Genomic DNA, 21,618 nt, shown 5'->3' with positions numbered 1-21,618 from the left:
GAAAAACTTTGGAATATTGTGAGAATTACCAAAATGTGACACCGGGACATGAAGCGAGCAGATGCTGTTGGAAAAAGTGGTGCCAACAGACTTGCTCGATGCAGGGTTGCCACAAACCCTCAATTTGTAAAAAGCACACACTCTGCAAAGCACAATAAAGCAAAGCAGTAAAAGGAGGTGTGCCTGAATAAGCACAGAGTGTCATCAAGACGTGAGGCTGAAAAGTAAGAGTGGGTCTGCTGCATGGCAAATCTGTATTTTGTGAGTTTTGGGGTATCAAGAACATAAGGTGATGCTCCAGGACACTCAGCAATCACTTTCAGAAACAAGATTCTAATGACTATTTTTACTAGGACCAATTCATTATCGTTCCGCAAATATTTTTTAGAGTATAAGAAATAAGTCAGTGCTTAACTGACAGATAACTATGCAAATGACAGGGGACCATATGGTGGTTACAAGGCAGAACTTAAAATTTTAAAGGACAAAACCCTTATATTCATGTACAGCAATTAACTACAGGACCAAGAACCATCTGTTGTGACTCAATTGTACCCCCAGATGCATATACAATCCTTAATTTCACCTTGGTTTTTCTTGGTCCCATATTCCAAGGAGAGGCGTATCTTTGCCATGATTTTCTCATTATGTGTTAATGTTACCATAATGTTCTTACCGCGTCGTTGTATTTCCATATTTGGCTCAAAGATCATGTGGTGGATGTCTATGTATATCAGCCTGTTTTCAGATTTTCTTCCCCACCGTGTTAGTTTCTCTGTTCTGGCACGGAGCCAGGGTTTTTCCCTGGTGTATTTTCTAGCATCACTCCATCTCATTCCATCTCCCCTGGGAGGAGGCAGGGGATGGAAGAAGAACCACATCTTGTTAGGCACAGCTTTCCTCGCATACAGGGCACAAGAGCAGGTGTGGAGAGAGATGCTGAAATGTGTGTCCTTGCCTAGCGCTTCCTGGGCAAGTTGGATTGAACCTGTTTATCTTGTGGAGAACAGGTCTCAAATCCCAAGCATTTATCACTTCAGTTTTAATCTCCCGATGCCATATTGTTCTCCTCAGAGGGAGACTTTGAAGCTAAAAGCACTAAGTCAAAGCCAAAAGGAGTGTGGGAGGGGAGTTCAGCAATTACCAACACATCTGTCCTACACAGGAGACTGTCCATCTGGGTCATTCAGTGAGGGGAGGTGTTCATATCAACCTCACCCAAGTAACTGTGGGTTTCCTTCATTTTAGCTACATGGATTCAAAAAAAATTTTTCTAAGGTACCACCTTCCTGTGATCTTATAACAAACCACAACTGACAAACTTCCATTTATCTCTAAAGAAAGGGTTTGAGCTAATTTACACGTTAGGCCAGAGACATGAAAAATCTGGGACCTCTCTGGTTAAGGGCAATTCCAGACCTTTGTCCCTATCCCGCTGACCAACGACTGTCTAGCTCATGCTCTGTCCTCGATGTGTGGCAGGGGGTGTGGCCGCTTTCTGCTGGAGCCACAGAGCTGAACTGTTGTGACTGGTGCATGGCCACACAGCCTTCTGGAACAAGTTTACTTTTGCCTTTAAGGGATCAGCTGAGAAATTTAAAATTCCATTCCTGAGTGGCAACTCCAAGTCCAAGACCCATTATCTCCTAAACTTTAAATTATCTTTCCTACTGTGCTCAAAATATCAAAGATTCAACCAACTGAATTCTCTTATCCTTGTTTGCAGTTAAGGAAACTAAAGTTTGGAGAGACTTTCATGGGACCCCCCCCCCAAAATGATTTTACCTTCTTTTTATGCAGCTTCAAACCTGCAAGACTTAGCCTGTCAAGTGAAATTCAGGGCAGCGTTTCCACCAATGCCTTAGGACTGGAAAAACGTGTCGTCAGTGAGAGAGCTAAAATACATCCCAATGTAGTGGGACTTTGCCTGTGAATATTCTGTCCACTGTAGCATGCAGTGGCTTCCTCCTCCAAAGACACAATGATGCCCCTCCACCTTCATTTGGACATTTTACTATTTCTAATCAATCAGATGTTATTAATACTTTTTTTCAAAATTTTAGATGCTCATGAGAAATAATTTCATTAAGCGGAGCCTGAGATATTTCTGTAGTGTGCGTACATACATGCACACCCGCGCAAACACATAACATACATATTTAAATGGACATTATTTTTTAGGGCAGTTTTAGGTTTACTGAAGAAACTGAGCAGAGAGTACAGGGAGTTCCTATATATTCCCTTTATTCCCTGCCCTCAGTTTCCCTATAGTTAATATCTTGCACTGGTATGGTACATTTACTACAATTGATTAGCTGATATTGATCATTATTATTAGCTAAAGTCTATAGTTTACATTAGGGTTTACTCTTTGTATGGTACAGTTCTTTGGGTTTTGCCAAATGCATAATGTTACAATTATGTATCACAAAATAGTGTCGCTGCTCTAAAAATCCTCTGTGCTCTACCTACTCATCCCCACCCCAAACCCCCTGCAACCACTGATCCTTTTACCATCTCCATGCCTTTTCCAGAATGTCATATACCTGGAATCCTACTGTATGTTGCTTTTTAAGAGTTGCTTCTTTCATTTAGTGATGTGCATTTAAGGTTCTTCCATGTCCTCTGAACTGGGTCTTTCACAGATCAGAACGTTTTTCTTTTTTTCTTAATGAAGTCCCTCTTACCAGTTTTTGCCTTCATGAACCATGCTTTTGATGTCTTAAAACTAATCACCAAATCCATGTTCCCCTAGATTTTCTCCCATGGTTTGTGTCCCAAGTCTTATAGTTCTTTGTTTTACATTTAGGTTTACGAACAATTTTGAGTTAGTTTTTGTGAAAGGGGTAAGACTTGTGTCTAGATTTATTGTGCTACATGTGGATGCCCACTTGTCCCCCCACCATTTGTTAAAAAGACTGTTCTTCCCTTTTCTCCACTGAATTGCCTTTACTCCCTTGTTCAGGGTTGGCTGATTATGTCTGTGTGGGTCTATTTCTGGGCTCTCTGTTCTGTTCCATTGATCCATGTGCCTATTCTGTCACAAACACCATACTGTCTTGATTCCTGTAGTTTACAGTAAGAGTTGAAGTTGGAGTGAAGTCAGCCCTCTTTGTTTTTCTTCTTTAATATTGTTTTGGCTAGTCTGGGTCTTTTTGCCTCTCCATATAAACTTTAGAATCACTTATAGATGACTATAAACTAACTTGCTGGAATTTTTATTGAGAATGCATTGAATCTGTAGATTAAGTTGGGAGGAACTGACATCAATAGTGAATTTTCCTATCCATGAACATGGATTATCTTTCCATTTATTTAGATCTCTTTTGACTTCTTCCACCAGAGATTTGTAGTTATCTCACATAGATCTTGTGCAAACTTTGTTAGACTTATATCTAAGTATTTCTCTCTCTCTCTTTTTTTTTTTTTTTTGGTGCTAATGTTAATGGTGGTGTGGTCTCCCCCCTAGCTTTATTGAGGTGTAATAGACAGATAAAAATTGTATATATTTAAGGTATACAACCTGACATTTTGACATGTTTACATTATGAAATAATCAGCACAATCAAGCTAAATAATATATTCATCACTCACATATTTACCTTTTTTTTTTAAATGGTTTTGTGTTTTTAATTTCAAACCTATTGACTCTTACATATCATCCTTGTATCCTGCAAATTTGCAGCCTTGTCTAATCACCCCTCAGTTCCAGAAGTTTTGTCATTTTTGTTGAATCTTTGGAACTTTCTACATAGACAATCATGTCATCTGTGAACAGAGACAGTTTTATTTCTTCATTCCCAATCTGTGTGCCTGTTATTTCCTTTTCTTGCCTTATTGTCAACAATATATTTTCAGAGTAGTATATAACAACAGATATGATTATAGCTAACAATGTTAACCCTTTATGGCAAGGTCTATGCTGTTTGAGTTTAAGTTCTAAATATGTCTAATACACATGAGTTAAAATTCTTAAAAGCGGGAATTTCTTTTTTTTTTTTAAGATTTTATTTATTTATTTGACAGAGACACACAGCAAGAGAGGAAACACAAGCAGGGGGAGTGGGAGAGGGAGAAGCAGACTCCCCGCGGAGCAGGGAGCCCAATGCGGGGCTCGATCCCAGGGCCCTGGGATCATGACCCAAGCCGAAGGCAGACGCTTAATGACTGAGCCACCCAGGTGCCCCAAAGCAGGGAATTTCTTTGAATTTATATATCCCTATGGCCTACCACAAAATCTGTTAGTGGTAAGCACTCATTGAGTGTTCAGTGGGAATGAATATAAGGAATTAAAAGAATTAATATCTGTATCCAGGATCTCAGCAGAAAATAGAATTTACATCAGATGGTTCATATCCAGAGATTGAACACAGTGGCTCTCAACCATGGCCATCCATTAGAGTCATCCAGGAGCTTTCATATTCCCCGTAATTGGGGGTGGGACCAGGCTTTACAGTCAATTCCAATGGCCAGAGAAGGTTAAAAATCAGTACAGTAATGAAAAGACTACTTGTGGAAATGTAAGCAAGCTAAGGAAACCAAAATGGGATGCCAAGACACTTATAGGTGAAGACGCAGAAGCTTGGTGAGAAATCACTAGCTCAAGGTAATAGAAGTAGTAAGTGGTCAAATGGAGATTCAAGCCCAGGGATGTCTTATTCTCTACTCTAGATAAAATAAATATTCTGCCTTCTAAAATGAGCTTTTCTCTAGATCAAAATGTCACATTTGACCAAGCCTGAAGTTAAAAACACCTTCAAAGTAAGCACAAGATGCTCCTCCTCTTAACCAGACCAAATGGATTAAGGTCAAAGTTCTCTTTGTGTTCTCAAATGACTTATGGCCTGAAGTAAAACCTGTCTAGTTTCTGTGAATAATATAAGACATATGATGCTTTCTCCTCTCCTCCCCATTTTATAGATACAATCATGTCTGGGCTTTTCTGGAAATAAATTAAATGGAAGCTAGAATGACAGATACTAAATCTGCTGGCAGGTGCTCTGGGGGAGAAGGTCAGGAGGGTGGAAGAAGATGCTGACCTTTGATTAGAGCAAAAAGCCAGAGACACGGATTTGCAAACTTGGTTTCTCCCAGCATTGCTGGAGGTAATAGGTATGCCCTAGCTTTTCCTTGTAGTGAAGAACTTAATGCAGATACATTTTTAATTCATCTGCTACTAATTGTTGATTAGACTATGTAATGTCTAAATCTTCTGAGACCATCAGATGCATCTTAAAGTGAAGTGGCCTTCTGGTTTGGTGTAATAGTGATAGCGTTTGTCTTTAAAATCCTTTACGCTTTTCATAATTCCTTCTCAACTCCCGAAGTCATTCAATTTTATACATGTTGTGTGTCCTGTACTATACTTGCTGGGGCCTCTTCCCACCACAGAAGGAATGATACAATTGGTAAAGATTTTTGGGTGCAGCGTGTGCCCTGCAGCTCACCACAGTCCCCATAACTGCCTGCTAATACTTGATCTAGTTGGGTTGTCTGTCTAGATGCCAGAGGCATCTGAGTGTGCATCTCCTGTCCTGCTTTAGCCAACTCCTGAGGCGAGAGAAGAGAGGCAGCAGACGTGTGTTTTTGCACACGTGTATTTTGTTTGGGGTTTTATTATCTTGTTTTCCATGCAGAATATTTCCTAAAAATGACTGAATATTTGTACTTTTATGAGCATAGACTTATAGCCCAGTCCTTATCCTCTAGATTATATAGTTAAACATTATATTCATAATCATAAATGAAATTCAAGTGTGACACTATATTTATATGGAAAGTTCCAAAATGCACCTAAATTAGATGGATTGAGACAGTTTAGTATGTGGGAAGTATCATGCAATTATATAGATTAAAAACTACATCAGAGATATTAAAAATGTTTGTTTAACTTTGATCAATAAATGAGCCAAAATCAAATGGCTTATAGTTCAAAGTATTATAATTATAAACATTAAAACAGCCTCCACGCTGATGATAAGAAAAACTGACTTTTTTCCAGTACCACTTAATTGGTGAAGGAATCAAGTTAAATATATGCCTTCCCTGCCTCAAATTATTTGTTAAGAACAAATATCCAGGTACCAATCCATTTTCTGTTATGAATGGGTTTAAATTGAATAAAATTCAGGGTACAACTTGTAGAGAAAAGACTATGATATAAAAGCACAAAAGAGTTGTGTGGGGACAAAAAGAAGGACGGAAGGAAGGAGGGAAGAGAGAATGAATGAAGGAGGGAAGGTTGAGCTTAGCATTTAAATCAATAGACAAGACAAAAAATTAGATGAGGTGGGCCTCATCTATTCAGTTGAAGGCCTGGGGGAGGGGAAGACCAGTCTCCTGAGTAAGAGGGAGTTTTCTAGCAGATGGCTTCCATGTCACTGGTACCACCAGCTCTCCTGGGTCTCCATTCTCCCGGACCCCAGTGCATATTTGGACTGGTCAGACTCCATAACCCATGAACCATGTCCTTGTAATGACTTCATACACACATCCTGTTGGTCCTGTTTCTCTGGAAGACCCTGACTGATCACACACCCTATCCTTCTTTTTCATTTACACACACACAAAGTTGTCCTGAGATACTCTAAAACAATACTTTTACAAAACAGAAGATCTTTGTCCCAGACACACATGCCTTTACTTTATCCCCAAGAGAGGCCAGGGGTAAAATGAGAAGTTTTAAAAGTGCAAACACCTTGGGGCGCCTGGGTGGCTTAGTCATTAAGCATCTGCCTTCGGCTCAGGTCATGGTCCCAGGGTCCTGGGATCAAGCCGCTCATCGGGCTCCCTGCTCCGCGGGGAGCCTGCTTCTTCCTCTCCCACTCCCCCTGCTTGTGTTCCCTCTCTCACTGTCTCTCTCTGTCAAGTAAATAAATAAAATCTTTAAAAAAAAAAAAAAGTGTAAACACCTTTCTCATTAAGAAGAACTCTGAGGCACTAAGCTGTCAGAATGCCTGCACCGGCCACTGCAAACACCCACAGTCCGCACCCACCGCCCCAAAGGCTTTGCAAAGTGCCCAGGAGGAGACCCCTGCGAGGCAGCCCCCCACACATGCTCTGGATCTCTCCTGACAGAGCACCCAGGCCAGAAGGCTGGTGATGCTTTGAGCACCTCTGTCTCCACAAGTATGGAGCGGGCCCTCCGCCTCCCTGGTCATTGGTACCACCTTCCACCAGGACTCCCTGCAGGTCCAGGCTCAGAGGCAGACGGGTGATGGGGGCCAGTCTAACAGCAAGCCGTACTTGCTTTTTATAAAGCCAGCAGTCCCTACAGACTCTCAGTTGTGCCCAAAATTTAGTGCTCCTCCTTTCTGGTTTGTTTTTGGTTTTGTTTTAACTAATAAACTTAATTTTTTTGAGAGGAGCCATTTTGGGTTCACACAGCTTGTCTTTACAGCGCCCTCTGCTGCTGCCTCCAGTTACTGCATCCTCTCTTACTCTGGGTCCACACCTAGCTGGGGTAGCAGGTGGGAAAGGAAAAGCCCTTCTTTAGTAAAGCAAGTATTAATTAAGCAGAGACCCAGCTTTATTCTAGAAGGAAAAGGAAGCATGGGGTTCCACATCCATCCCCTCACTACCTGTCCTGAGCCTCATCTCTCTTTCCTTGGGTTTGTGGGTATCCTGGGACATTTGCAAATGGGGAACCACACAGGATAGACAGTAGAGCACAGGGTTCCAAGTTCGGGTCAGGTGACTCTGCCTCTGTTTCAGGAAAATGCTTCTTTCCTTCCTGGTTCCCTTAGGGGCTTCCTCTACCCCACGATCTGAAACTCTGATTCTCCCTAATTGTAAAAGAGTTTTCTATGACCTGTAAAATCCAGTTCCTTTCTTCTTGATGATGGCAAAGATTTTATTTTCTTAATCCTTCCAGGAGGCAAGAGAAAATATTTATATTCCCTTTTTCCTACAGTGACAAAACCATCAGGTTTCCAAATTTGGAAAGTCCCAATGTGCACATTCAGGCTCACATTGCAGACTCCAACATGAGAGGCATGGCCGCCGTCGCAGCAGAGGTCCAGGTGCCACATTGGATGGGGCACGTCTGGGATGCGTCTGAGCCCTAGCTTCGCGGGCACTGGCCTGGAAGTATCGGGAGTGGGGTCAGAAATGCTGAGATCCCAGAGCTTCCCACACTCACCACACTGTTGCTACAGTGATACCAGAAGCAGTGACACCGGCCTGGATGCAGCTTCATCCACAGAGAACAGAGAAGAAAAGTTCAGCCCCGAGAGCCAGGATGGGATAGCACGTCATGTCTGCCAGCCTACGAACGGATAGAGAAGATGTGGTGTCTATGTGCAGTGGGGTATTATTCAGCCTTGAAAAATAAGGAAATCCTGCCATATACCGCAGCATGGATGAACCCAGAGGACACTGTGCTAAATGGAACAAGGCAGACACAGAAGGACAAATGCCGCATGGTTCCCCTGCCGTGAGGGCCCTAGAGTGGTCCAGCGCAGGGAAGAAGAGTGGAAGGTGGGAGCCAGCGCTGGGGGAAGGGGGGGTGAGTACTGTTCAAGGAAGAAAGCTTCAGTTGTGCAGGATGAACGAGTCTGGAGAGCTGCACCCACCCTTTGCCTGTGGCCAACAGTGCTGTGCTCTGCCCTTGAAAGTCTGTTAAGAGGGTACATCTCAAGTGTTCTTACCACAATAAAATAAAATTGATTATGTGAATAATAAAAAAAAAGATGAAAAATAAAATGTAAGAGCTCAGCCATGAAAAAGTGGCCCCAAGGGATGGGAGGAATTGAAGGGGCCCCCAGGACTGTGGAAGCCCCAGCCCCAGGCCCTGGCCACATTAAGCCCCCCGGTGCACATCGTCAAGCTGATCCCCAGCGGAAGGTCTTAGGGGACATGTGCTGGCCCTCAGGACCAGCGGGGCTCCCTTGCCCCCTCCAGCAGGAGCCCTGAGATGTCCTTGTCTCCCTGGGACCCCAGCAGGGTTGCATTCTGGCAGAGGGTGCAAAGGCCAGCTCCCAGGGAAGCGGCCAGGAGGCTGGGGAGCCCAAGCTGGGGGATGCCACCTCTCCCTGAATGGGCCCCTGCTCAGTGGATTAAGGTTCTGTCACTTGTGACCAGAAGATTTCTAACTGATTCGTTTGGGTTTTTTTTTTAAGATTTTATTTATTTATTTGCCAGAGAGACAAAGCGAGAGAGGGAACACAAGCAGGGGGAATGGGAGAGGGAGAAGCAGGCTCCCCGCTGATCAGGGAGCCCGATGCGGGGCTCGATTCCAGGACCCTGGGATCATGACCTGATCCGAAGGCAGACACTTAAGGAGTGAGCCACCCAGGTGCCCCGAACTGATTCGTTTTGATAAAAATAACATTTAAGTTAAGATAGATAAATCATGAGGGCATTTGTCATATTTGTTGATAAACTACTAAACATAATTTTTAAAATCAACAATTATATGAGATGAAACCATTAAAGTTCCCTCATTCAGTTTGTATCTTTTCCATCAAGGGTCTCATGACCCGATTCTATGATGACAAACTAAATTCTGTGCAGTACGGGCTGATTACTTAGTGGACAAGGGATGTTACCTATGAAGTGACCCAATCCATGTGAAGTTCCCCAGGATCCTCTGGAGGAAAAAAAAAGTAGAAAGCAATAAAAACCTTTGAGTCCACAGATGGAAGACATTTTCAATGATGTTTCCACTGGTCTGAAGTGAAAAATAAATACAAATAAAAAGTTAAATTCTCATTTTTCTATGTTCTTAACCTAAGGAAGCATTTTTTGTGAACAGTGGGGAAAACAGTAGTGAAGTGAGCATGGGCCACCGCTCCAAGCTCTTGGCCTGTGGATGGGAAGAGAGCCACTGCCAAACCTCCTACCACCTCAGCACTTTTGCTGCCATGTACCTGTAAAAACCTTGTGGTCCCCAAAACAAATAGTTCTAGTTAAAATTCACAAAGAAATGTAAGAATTAAAAATCCATGCAGTTTTGACCTTGCAATACACTCTCACTCTTGACCCTTTGTGTATCATCTTAAATCCAGTTTCTTTCTGGGCCTCATAAGAATGAGATTTTCACTGGGAAATTCTACACCACATTTTACTGGTCCCACATATGCCCCAGTGTACAATGGCCTGAGTGCCCCCTATGCCCCCTATTCCAAGCCTCTGAGCCTGGAGTCTGTGTCCCCATCAGACACACAGACACCAAGGTAAGCTCATTCATACAACAGTTGGGTACTGTTCATATTTTAATATGAACAATTTCTCAGTTGGCTGGTTGAACTTTTAAATTTTATTTGTTCAGGGGCACCTGGGTGGCTCAGTCGTTGAGCGTCTGCCTTCAGCTCAGGTCATGATCCCAGGGTCCTGGGATCGAGCCCCACATTCGGCTCCCTGCTCCGCGGGGAGCCTTCTTCTCCCTCTCCTTCTCCCTGCTTGTGCTCACTCTCTCTCTGTCAAATAAATAAAGAAAATCTTAAAAAAAAATTTATTTGTTCAACTGACTGGTTGTCTCTTCATATAAATTTTATCTTTTCTTTTTTTTTCACATAAATTTTAGAATTTAGTTACGGCAACAACTTCATCTCTACTGAGGGAAATAACACGTTTTTTGTACTTAGTAAGGAGAACAGCATGGCCTATAATGCTTCTAGTGTGAATTCTCACCAGAATACAAACTTTAAGCTCAATCCCAGTAATTATGTTGGCCTTTACTGTTGGCATATTTGCATTTTCCTTTTGCTTGGTTCAATTTTATATCTTCAAAATTGTCTACATTATTCAGCATATGTTTTAATATAAACCATCTATGTATTTTTAAAAGTCTATGGAAACAAATTTTTAATTCTTCAGAGAAAATGACTAAATAAATTGATAAGCTATACACCTTTGAGATTTTGTCATAAGAGTATCTACTTTTTTGCATAAAATATCTGTGTAGGTTACCAATCACTACAAAAATTGTTGCAGACCACCCTTGTATGTGAATATTGATTGAAATACTGATGAAGCATCTTTTCTGGTTGCTTCTCCGGGAGCCCTGTCACAGGCTGTCGTGGCTTCCGAGTGTGTGTGATTCTGTAACACTCTACTCGTAACATTCCTCAACACCAGCATTTTCCAAACTACAAACAGGAAAGCACCAGTTAGGAAACAATTGAATGTCCACCAACAGGAAAATGGGAAAACCAGGGGTGGTACATTCATATAATGAAACACTACTCGACAATAACCTCGATCAGCTGCTGATACACAGCAACATGGATAGATCTCAGAAACACTGTGCGGTTCGAGAGGAGCCAGACACAGCACACATGGGCTGCAGGAGTCCATTTACGCGGGGTTCTGGGACACGGGGGAAGCTGCTCCGTAGTCATGGAGACCAGATTAGCGGCCCTCTGGCGCCAGTGAGGACGCGTGGAGACAGGCTGCAGGCCGCAGAAAACGTCTTGGGGATGGCAGCTCTCTGTGCACTTTTGTGGAAAAGGGATGAATTTTGTTTATGTAAATTATACTTTACACTGTTGGTTGATTTTTTTTTTTTAATAAGTGTCCTGTGAGATGTTCAAATGTGCTCGGCAAAAATGGAGAGGTGTTGTGGTGAGCTAACGCTGGGGACAAGCGGGCAAGAACAGTTAAACTGGTTCATTTGTGCGGGAGTTCCCTGAACCACAGTGGATGTGTGCGGAGGAAAAGCCGCTCCCGCGATTCTGAGGATGGAGCAGGAGGTGCGCCCTCCGTCACAGCTGCTCTGAAGGGCGCCAGGTGTCCACACAGCGGCTTCGGCACCCCCAGGCCCACCACACACCCCGTCCAGAAAAATGTTTCCTCCTCATGCCACAGAAATCACAACAAAAACAATAGCAACCAAGTGGGCTAAATTGAAAAATAAAGTCTCAGTGAAAAGCTGGTGCTGTTGGGTATTTGGGACGGTCATCCTAAAAGTCCAGTCTGACCTTCAGTCCCTAAGCACACATCTCTCAGGCTTCCATGTTTCTCTATTTCATTATTACACTCAATCAGGCGCTCCTTAAACTGTCACCATGGTATTCCTCAGCCTGAGAAAACCAGCTTTCCTTTTCATCATGGAATAAAAGCTAGGAAAATGCCATTATTCACAAAAACAGGAGTTTATACCCTTTATAAACTAGTGTTATTTTAATATGAACATTTTGGGGGGAAATCCGTTATATTTTCCTGAAGTATCTTCTTGGCATTTTGTAAATGACAATGCAGATGTCCACCAGGCACTGCTTAGGAGGCAATCTGCAACATAAAGCAACTGAGGATGGAGGGGAGGCCCCAGAGGCTGGGGGAACAGATGAGCACCTGCTCTTCCAGGCAGGTGAGTGGTGGCCAGAGCCCAGGCATGCCTACTCTTGCATCCCCTTGAAACCGAGGCAAAATAACAGTGTAACTTCTAGAAATTCATACCCCTCCAAAAGAGTATGATTTTTCATAATATTCCTAGCTTAAAAAAAACAACAAACAAAACCAAGAAGCCACTGTTCTGACATTTGAAAAACCAAATCCAAATTCACATGTTTTGGAGTTTGTCGATGGAAAGGTGATATAGAAGCTTTCCAAATAGGTCTTTGGGGAGGCTAAAAATTGGTTCCAGTGATTTTAGTAAGAAAAGTCGTCAATGCATTTAAATTAAAATCTAGAGAAAAAAATGTTTAAACATTTTTTTTCCATCAAAAACAAGCCAAATTAAGTAAGAAAATACTGTAATAAGAAACTTACTTCCCCCCACCCAGAGAAGCACTCTTTGTGAGAACCAATGGAAAGGAGCCCAAACTGCTGGAACCCATTCCCTATGAATTCATGGTGTGATAAATGTAAAGAAAATAAAAGACCTCAGGACTGTAAAAAAAAAGAAAAAGAAACTTACTTCCAAAGGATCTATTCTGAAGAGCCGCAGAATCAGAAGAAACCAGGCCATAATCTTTTGAACCAGTTCTTGAAATCGTCCACTCTTGTTACATCTGTTGATCCTTCTTTGATTCTATTGACTGGCATTCAAGTCTTCCAATAAAAAGTGTATAATTTATATTCTCACTGCAGGAGTATGGGACCCATAGTCCTTGGAAGCCTGTATCTGAGAACTATCTGGATCATATTATACATTGATTTGCTCTTGGCTTTGAAAATGGTTTTAGTTCTGTTGCAACCCCATTTAAAAGCACCTATTAAAACACTCTGGTACAACCTATGTGCCTGGCTTTTGAAACCTGCTCCAGCAACAAAAATGCCATTTGCATAATGCCCATGTCAGCTTATGGTGACAGCAGTGTAATCATAGGCTTGAGCAGAAAATCAATAGTTGTAGCACCTGAAATATTGTAAAGAGATGAGGAAAATAAGAATTTTTAATTATTTTTAATGCTTTGGCTATTTAAACTCACTGGTCTTTTAAAATGGATTTCCCTGGGCGCCTGGGTGGCTCAGTTGGTTAAGCGACTGCCTTCAGCTCAGGTCATGATCCTGGAGTCCCGGGATGAGTCCCGCATCGGGCTTCCTGCTCAGCAAGGGGTCTGCTTCTCCCTCTGACCCTCTTCCTGCTCGTGTTCTCTGTTTCTCATTCTCTCTCTCTCAAATAAATAAAATCTTTATAAATAAATAAATAAATAAATAAATAAATAAATAAATAAATAAATAATAAATAAATAAAATGGATTTCCCTAACAGGACTCAGGGATCCATCTGCTACCAGTTTGCTTGGCAACGTGAAGATGAATTTTCTGCCTCATTGTGGCCCTTCCAGTGGATGACCCAGCTGATGGGATACATCCCCAGAGCCAGGCCCATACATTAGCTTGTGGCAAGTGACCTTCATAAAGGGAGACTCCTCAAGTGCATGTAACACAAGGCTTCACAGCAAGGCGGCATGAAAAGAGTTAGTCCTATCTTAAGATTTTTGCTCGGTAATTCTGGAGTAAAAGAGCTGAAGGCACTTATGTGGCAATTAAGTATGAATGTGCTCATTTCCTGAAGGCCAACTATGTGACTCTCACCCAGGGAAATCTTCCACCGATTCAGCACTGCACAGACGATGCAATCAGAGCTTCTGTGGGGGTGATGTGCAGCAGCGCTTCCAGATCGAGAGTAAGATCACGTCGTGTGCTTGACAAGTAAGCATGTTTCTATGGGGGATAAAGGATATAAGACAGCCATGGCCTACTCCAGCTTTTTGTGCCATCATTGTAATAGGTTATCCTTAGAATAATTAGGTTTCCAGTTCACAGAAATGCTGAGAAAGTGTAGATTTTGCTGGGTGCAAGGAGATGAGCATTCGTTTCCTCAGTTCGTTCCCTTGGTTTCTACCTTCTGACCTTCCCCCACACTGAGGCAGCCAGCAGGCCCCGTTTTGGGAAGTGTGGCTGCTGAGCAGGCCCTCTCAGCTCCTTGGTTCCTACTTGGGAAGAGAGGTCCCTGTTTCTGAGGCTCCCCATATGTGAAGGTCCTCATCAGCACAGCAGATGGGGAAAGATGACGAAAATCTTTCCCCTTTTGTGCACATATAAACAGAAGGCCATCCGCATGCTTGCTGGCTTTCTTCCATCCTCGTGGGACCACACAAAAGGAGCCTCCAATGCCCGTGGAAGCGCAAGGAAAGGAATGGTAGATGCAGGGGACCCGCCAAACAAGCAGATGTTGGTGCCCTGGGTGGAGCTGCCTGTCCTGGCTGCAGAGTCTCTGAGGGGCACTGGGCACCTTCTGCAAGAACCACTCCACTGCATGAATCACGTGTGTTTGTCTGAAATCACATAAAGAAATATATCCTGTGAGGAGTCTGGCCAGCAGCATAGCTCGAGTCCTCTCTCTGTCATGGGTTCCCGGCACGCCAGGGTTGGATGCCTGTCCCGTGTTCTGCTGACATGTGCAGCAGACAGGTGGTGCGTCCCAGGAAGGGTCCCCTCCCTTCTGTGCCACGTCAACCACAATGCCAACGAGCGGCTATGAAGAGCATGCACAGTGAAGCCTGTGGGCCAAAAACAGCCTTATACCTATTTTTTTTCCCCACACTGTGCTTTCAAAGGAAATGTAAATGGTTCGAACATGTAAAATGTGAGAATGTTCACGTTAAAAGTGTCTAGATTCTAGCTTCTCCAGAAAAATCAGTAGCTCCAACCCTCCAGCATGGCAGGAGCTGCCTGGGCTGAGAAACGATGCCCTTGCAGGATGGTCATGAGCTCTCTGTGTGCCCAGGCCCTTCCAGGCCCATCCATTCACTTACCACTCAGCTCCCGGGGGCGGGCAGGTGGCCACCCTCCTTTAGAGAAATGACAGTGACCTTGACCTCAGAGCAATGCCAGAGCCTCAGGGAGAACCTGGAGCACTCCCCTGCCTGAGGGTTCAGCTCTCCCTCCTCCATGATTCCCCTAGCTTCATAGATAGAGCCTTTGACTCACTACTATTTTTTTAATTTACAAGGTCGCTGTAGGAATTTCCTCCAGAGGCAAGCCCAGCCAAGGTGCTGACATCGGACTGCCAAGGACGCATGGCAAAAAGAGAGGTGATGGGGATCCTGGGACATGGGATACAACAAATTTGGATCCATGCTCTCCGGGGTAACAGATGCCAGCTTCTAGAAAGTTCTCCAATAAGTTTTCAGTGGGACATGCACATTTAGAGAAAATACATTGTTTACTGACACCATTTCAGCTAAGCATTAAGAAAAAGTAAGAAATGCATAGCTTCTTGTAAACTATTCTTTTATTGAGCAACTGACTTCAGTATTTCGAGAATTTAAGATTAAAGTTATTCCTTATGTGCAAAGTAATATAAATGATGACCATTAAAAAAGATGTTAGAGGCATTGATTAAATTATGTTGTTTCAGAGGATTTATTCAGCACATTAAAGTATTTAAAGACCAATATATTTTTGCTATTGACATAAAGAGAGAAGACAAATGTTAATAGCAATTCACTTTTTGAACTGAATCTGTTTTGTTCTTAATTAAGATTTTTTTCCTTCATGACACCAAAAGCAAAGCAAAAATTTTTTAAAAGTGGGACTATAGTGGGGCAACTGGGTGGCTCAGTTGGTTAAATGTCTGACTCTTAATTTCGGCTCAGGTCATAATCTCAGGGTTGTGAGATTGAGCCCCTTGTCGGGCTCTATGCTTAGGTGTGGTGTCTGCTTAAGATTCTCTTTTTCCCTCTCCCTCTGCCCCTCCCCCTCCCTCTCTAAAAAAATATAAAAATAATGAATAAATAAAGAAGTAAAAAGTGGGACTATAGCAAACTACAAAGCTCCTGCACAGGAAGGGAAACCATCAGTAAAATGAAAAGGTAACCTATGGAATGGGAGAAAATATTTGCAAATCATATAAGGAATTAATATACAAAATATATGAAGAACTCATATAACCCAGTAGAAAAAAATCCAATTAAAAAATGAGCAGAGGACCTGAATAAACATTTTTCCAAGTAAGACATACAGATGGTCAACAGGTATATGAAAAGATGTTCAGCATCACTCATCATCAGGAAAATGCAAATCAAAATCACAATGAGATGTCACCTCACACCTGTCAGAATGGCCATTAACAAAAAGACAAGAAATAAGTGTTGGCAAGGATGTGGAGAAAACCCTCATGCACTGTTGGTGGGCATGCAAGCTGGTACAGCCACTGTGGAAAACAGTGTGGAGGTTCCTCAAAAAACTAAAAATATAACTACCATATGATCCACCAGTAATTCCGTTCCTGGGAATATATCCAAAGGAAATGAAACAGTATCTCAAAGAGATGTCTGCACCCCCACGTTCATTGCAGGATTATTCACAATAGCCAGACAGGGAAGTATAGTGTCCATCAACGGATGAATGGATAAAGAAGGTATGATCCACATTTATAATGGAATATTACTCAGCCATGAGAAAGAAGGAAATCCTGTCATTTGCAACAGCATAGATGGACCTTGATGGCATTATGAAATAAGTCAGAGAAAGATAAATACTGTCTGGTGTCACTTATACATGGAATCTAAAAAAAAAAAAAGTTCAAACTTGCAGAAACAGTAGAATGGCGGTTGTCTGGGGCGGGGGCAGTGGGGAAATAGGGAGAGTTTGGTAAAAGGGTACAAACTTCAGCTATAAGATGAATAAGGTTTGAGAATCTAAGGTATAACGTAGTGACTATAGTTGCTAATACTGTATTGTGCACTTGAAATTTGCTATAGTAGGACTTAAATGTGCTCACAAAAAAAAGAAAGATTTGAGGTGATACATATGTTTAACTAGATGGAGCGAATCCTTTCACCATACATAGGTCAGATCGCCACGATGTATACTTTAAATATCTTACAATTTCTTTTGTCAGTTCTCAATAAAGCTGAAATTTTAAAACTTTTTCCTTCAAAAAACCCTCTGAGAACCAGAAAATCCCCGAAAGCATTTAAAAAGTAATTAAGTAGCTGCTAAGACCCACTTTCACCTGCGATTGTAGCAATGTACTCTGCGGAAGTTCCAAATTACCAACACTAGCGCCACTTGCTTTCTCCCTCGCAGACACTATTTCCAGGAGATGTAATTTGGTCTGTGCGAAGTATCTTGCCTAGAGAAAGTGCACTCAAGCCTCTCCCAGAGCACATCAGAGAGAGATGGCAATACACTGCTAAAATCGTAGTTGCTTAATCTGGACTCGGCAGGACCACAAATAAGACTGCCGTTTTGAAAATGTGGAAGAGGACCTGTTCGGGTGAATCAATGTAAGCATGGGATGCAATTCAGAAGAGGTCCTCTGTCAGGGAATGGGGGGTCATAGAAATCTGGTGGTTACGACAAACGCTTCTCAAGTCCTCACCGGCAAGACAGTGGAACCCTGCGTGGACCTCCTAGTCTGGGGGGATTACCCACTTTCCCTTTCCTTTTGTTAGGATCCATATTCAAGAAGAAGAGAAAATAAGCAATTTAATAACTGCTTTGGTGGTGGGGCATCTGGTTGTCTCAGTCCGTTAAGTGTCTGACTCTTGATTTCGGCTCAGGTCATGGTCTCAGGGTCTTGAGATGGAGCCCTGTGTGGGGCTTGCACTGGGTGTGGAGCCTGCTTAAGATTTTCTCTCTCCCTCTGCCCACCCCCCGCCAAAATAACAATAAATAAAAATAAAATTAAATAACTGCTTTTGTGGACGCTGGTGTACTGCCTGGATCTCCCTCCGCACCTGGCCCTCACCCCCCTGCTGCCTGGAGTACCTGTTGCCGACGGTCCCAGATGGCTCCCTCCTCGGGGAACTGCCCTCAGGAAAGAACACTGCCTCATCCAAGGTCACCTGCCCTCCCTGGAGGGTGCAAGGCCTGGACCCCTTACCTCAGAGCAGGTCCTCTGAGAAAGGCCATCTCTGCTCAGAACTGAGCCCACTGAGGCCGCTGCAGCACCCACATCACTGCCAGCTCTGCCTGCCGGCCCTTCTGCCCTCAGGCCCTCACAAGGTTGCTGGCTCCCAAGAGGGTACCTCAAAGATCCTGCCTACAAATCTCCCTTCAGACTCTCTTCTCTAGGGAATCCCAACGATAGTGTGGCTTCTGCCACTTCATTTTTTATAGGAGTGTTGCTAATATATCAAAATGTCCCAACCGTCATAAAATTGTCATGCGCTGGTCTCAAGATTTTCTGTTAGAGGGTGGTATTAACTGACATTGACAAAGGAATGCTATTTTTGTTCAATGGTGACAAAAGTCACATGACATCAAAACAGCTGTCAAGCAGTCAATTTCGTGGAGACCAAAATTATAAAATTATTTTGAAGCATTATTATTTGTTTTTTTGGCAGGTACTTAATTACTTGAAATTTATGGCCATTAAATTCAAGTGGGCTGCTTTAATTTAACAATCAATTAACAAAGCGTAACAGGGCTTCCCTTTCTAGGTGCGCTTGGAACAATCTCGATGAAGGGGAATCTTGCCTTCAAGCACATTGTGAGTTGCTCTTGTCAAAAACCAGTCTGTGTTCTACGAGTTTTCAGATGGAATTTGGAATAAAAACATGCTGCTTCTGAGCTGATTTTGGAGGCAAGGCATTCTGGATGCATCTGAGTGGCACGGGTAGGGAGTGGGGTGAGGGACAGATGCAGAAGTAGCCCCATGCCCACCCACACCTGACAACGCCCTCCATGCAGCACTCACTTTAGAATCCATTTCACAGTAATGTCACTAAAGGTCCAAAGGCAAGATGAGGGAATGATCTTGTGAAGTGAATCTGTGCAAGATGAGGCATTTTCTATTTCTTCTGGCTCCCAGAGCTGCCCACCCTTATCAAACTGTGTCCCTGGGGCCCTGAGAAACGTAGGCCCAGCGTGGGGAGCCCTCCCTTCCGGGCGTGGCACCTGCTGCACAAAAGACAAAGGCGGTGGGCACCACTGGTCTGAACCGTGCTTCTTCTCCAGGCGATACTTCTCTGACCTCCCCTAGTCTAAAGAAAGGGAGGCGGGTTCAACAGCAGGGATTTCCAACAGTGCATGTGGGTACTTGAGGAATGTGGCATGGAGTTTTGCATTTCTTTCCCTCGAACTTCTTGGAGAACGTTACCAGCAGGTCAGTGAGAGCCATGCGACCAGCTCACGCTGGGCCAAAGAAGCCGCGTGGCAGAAAGCAACCAACCTATCGGTGGCAGGGATGGAGCCGCGATGGACGCAGACCGTCCATTATGTCAGCCGGTGCAAATCAGCAGAACTCCCCTGTTAAAAAAAGAAGGGAGGGAGGAAGGAAGGGCCATTGCCAGTATTTATAAAAAGAAAAAAATCCAGCATCTCACCACCTACAGGAGGCATACTTGAAATAAAAATTCATGTGCATTAGAAAGTAAGCTGTGCCCTGCTGGTGCTGATGGAGAGAACCAGGATGGACACCAGTGGGAATCTAGGGTTGCAGGGACTGCAGGAAGCTGGGACGGCTTCACCCTGGCTAAACAGCCCCCGGGCATCAGCTTAAGTCTAACAGGCATGGACATTCTGTGGACTGGACCAGAAACGTTTCCAATTGTGTGTGACCTACTTTACCTAAGTTTGCCAATGGCCAGGTACGCACATGCTGGTTTCCTCTCTCTCCCGCTCCCACTTTTGTCCCCTCCCTAATTTAGTCCCAACTCAATACAGACATTCCCTCTGAGGATTTATTTTTAAGCTGATGATACTATGTCCCCAAAACAAAACTGCAAAAACCCCAACAGCATAGCAAGAATAAACTGACAAATTCCCTGACAAGAGCCGGCTTCTAAAATACAACAAGTGAAGATACAACTAAATAAGATCAATTTTCCACACAACTTAGAAATGAGTTCTCCTTCTAAAAGTGGCCTAAACCACCCTAAAACATCACCTGTCACTATATAGCTGCAGGGATTTGGGAATGTCCAGGTGTGATCAAGTGGCATAAATCCCGGAGGAGTAGATGGCTTGGACTCAAAGGTGCTTGTCGCTCAGGGAAGCTGAAATCACAACACGTACAGACTTGCCAGCGTTCCAGCCATGTGTGGAGGGAGGCTGTCCTGCTGGCAGGCACTGGAGGCCCTCATCCGGGAATGATGGATGCATCAGCCTCCTCAGGACAGGAGCTCAGCTTCTGATTCAGAGCTGTGTCCCAAGGCTTCCACCTGGCAAGATGCCATCCAAGCATCTTACACACACCTATTTTCCACCCAAAACAGTCTCCTAAGAATGATTGGCTTCCAGTATGGAAGGGAGAATGTGTTGAAGAGAAGAACTGAGCTTCTGTGCTTTACTCTGGAAAGTAATAAACTGGCATTTTGGTTTATACATCCGTCTCTTGAGAGTTTGGTTAACTTGGGTTAACTATGGATGCTACCCTGGAGTGAAGACCCTACCAGGAAGCCAGTTCCCAGGAGAACACTGAGTAGCCAGCAGGCGCCTTCTTTGGCATCAGAGTGGGGTCAAGGCTTCTGACAGAACATTCAGAATCAGCCCTAAACCAATACCCCCAGAACCCTCTCTCTATTTCAGTTTCCGTCAGAAAACATTTTCTCCAAGGAGGAAAGTTCCTAGATGTTTTGTTTTCTGGGTCGCACTCCAACACAAATGTCTCCTTCAGAACTAGATATCCCAGAGGGAAGACTTAGTATGACACGGAGGCCCTCATTCTCTTTGAAAAAAGCTGTCACATATTTCACTGCAAATTAACTGAATCATAATTTAATTCATTTCAAGTCACTGGTCGCAATATTGAAAACTATTCTGCGTGAGTGAGTATACACAAAGCGTGGATTCATCTCTTATAAGCTCATCAAGATAAACTTCTGTATCAGTAATAATGCCAGAAATAAGGAACTTATTTTGAATAATGAACTCTTCCCACCTTTTATTTGTCTAAAGAGCTTTTTTCCCCCCATTGAATTATTAACACTTAACATTGGTACAAAATAGTTGTTCCAGATTTGTTTCTTTCAAAATGAATTTCTTACACATTTAGTTCTCTTAAAATATGCCAACTGACTATAAATCTCTCAATTCTAAATGTGTAAAGAAAGTCTTATTAGAAAAGTAAGTTGCATTAAGGGAGAAATTAAGTTGCATGAGGGAGAACAGGGGATGATGCCCTGAGCGGAGAGTAGCCACAGCTCGGGACCTGGAGCCATGACATCTGAGAAAAGAAAAGAGTAACTATTTGCTTTTTATTGTTTGAGATGAGTCA

Source organism: Mirounga angustirostris, unplaced genomic scaffold, assembly GCF_029215605.1.
Source record: "Mirounga angustirostris isolate CCGP_5_RB_7025 unplaced genomic scaffold, mMirAng1.0.hap1 SCAF_15, whole genome shotgun sequence".
NCBI lineage: Eukaryota > Metazoa > Chordata > Mammalia > Carnivora > Phocidae > Mirounga > Mirounga angustirostris.
The sequence above is the reverse complement of the archived record's forward strand: the minus strand, read 5'-3'. Positions refer to the sequence as shown.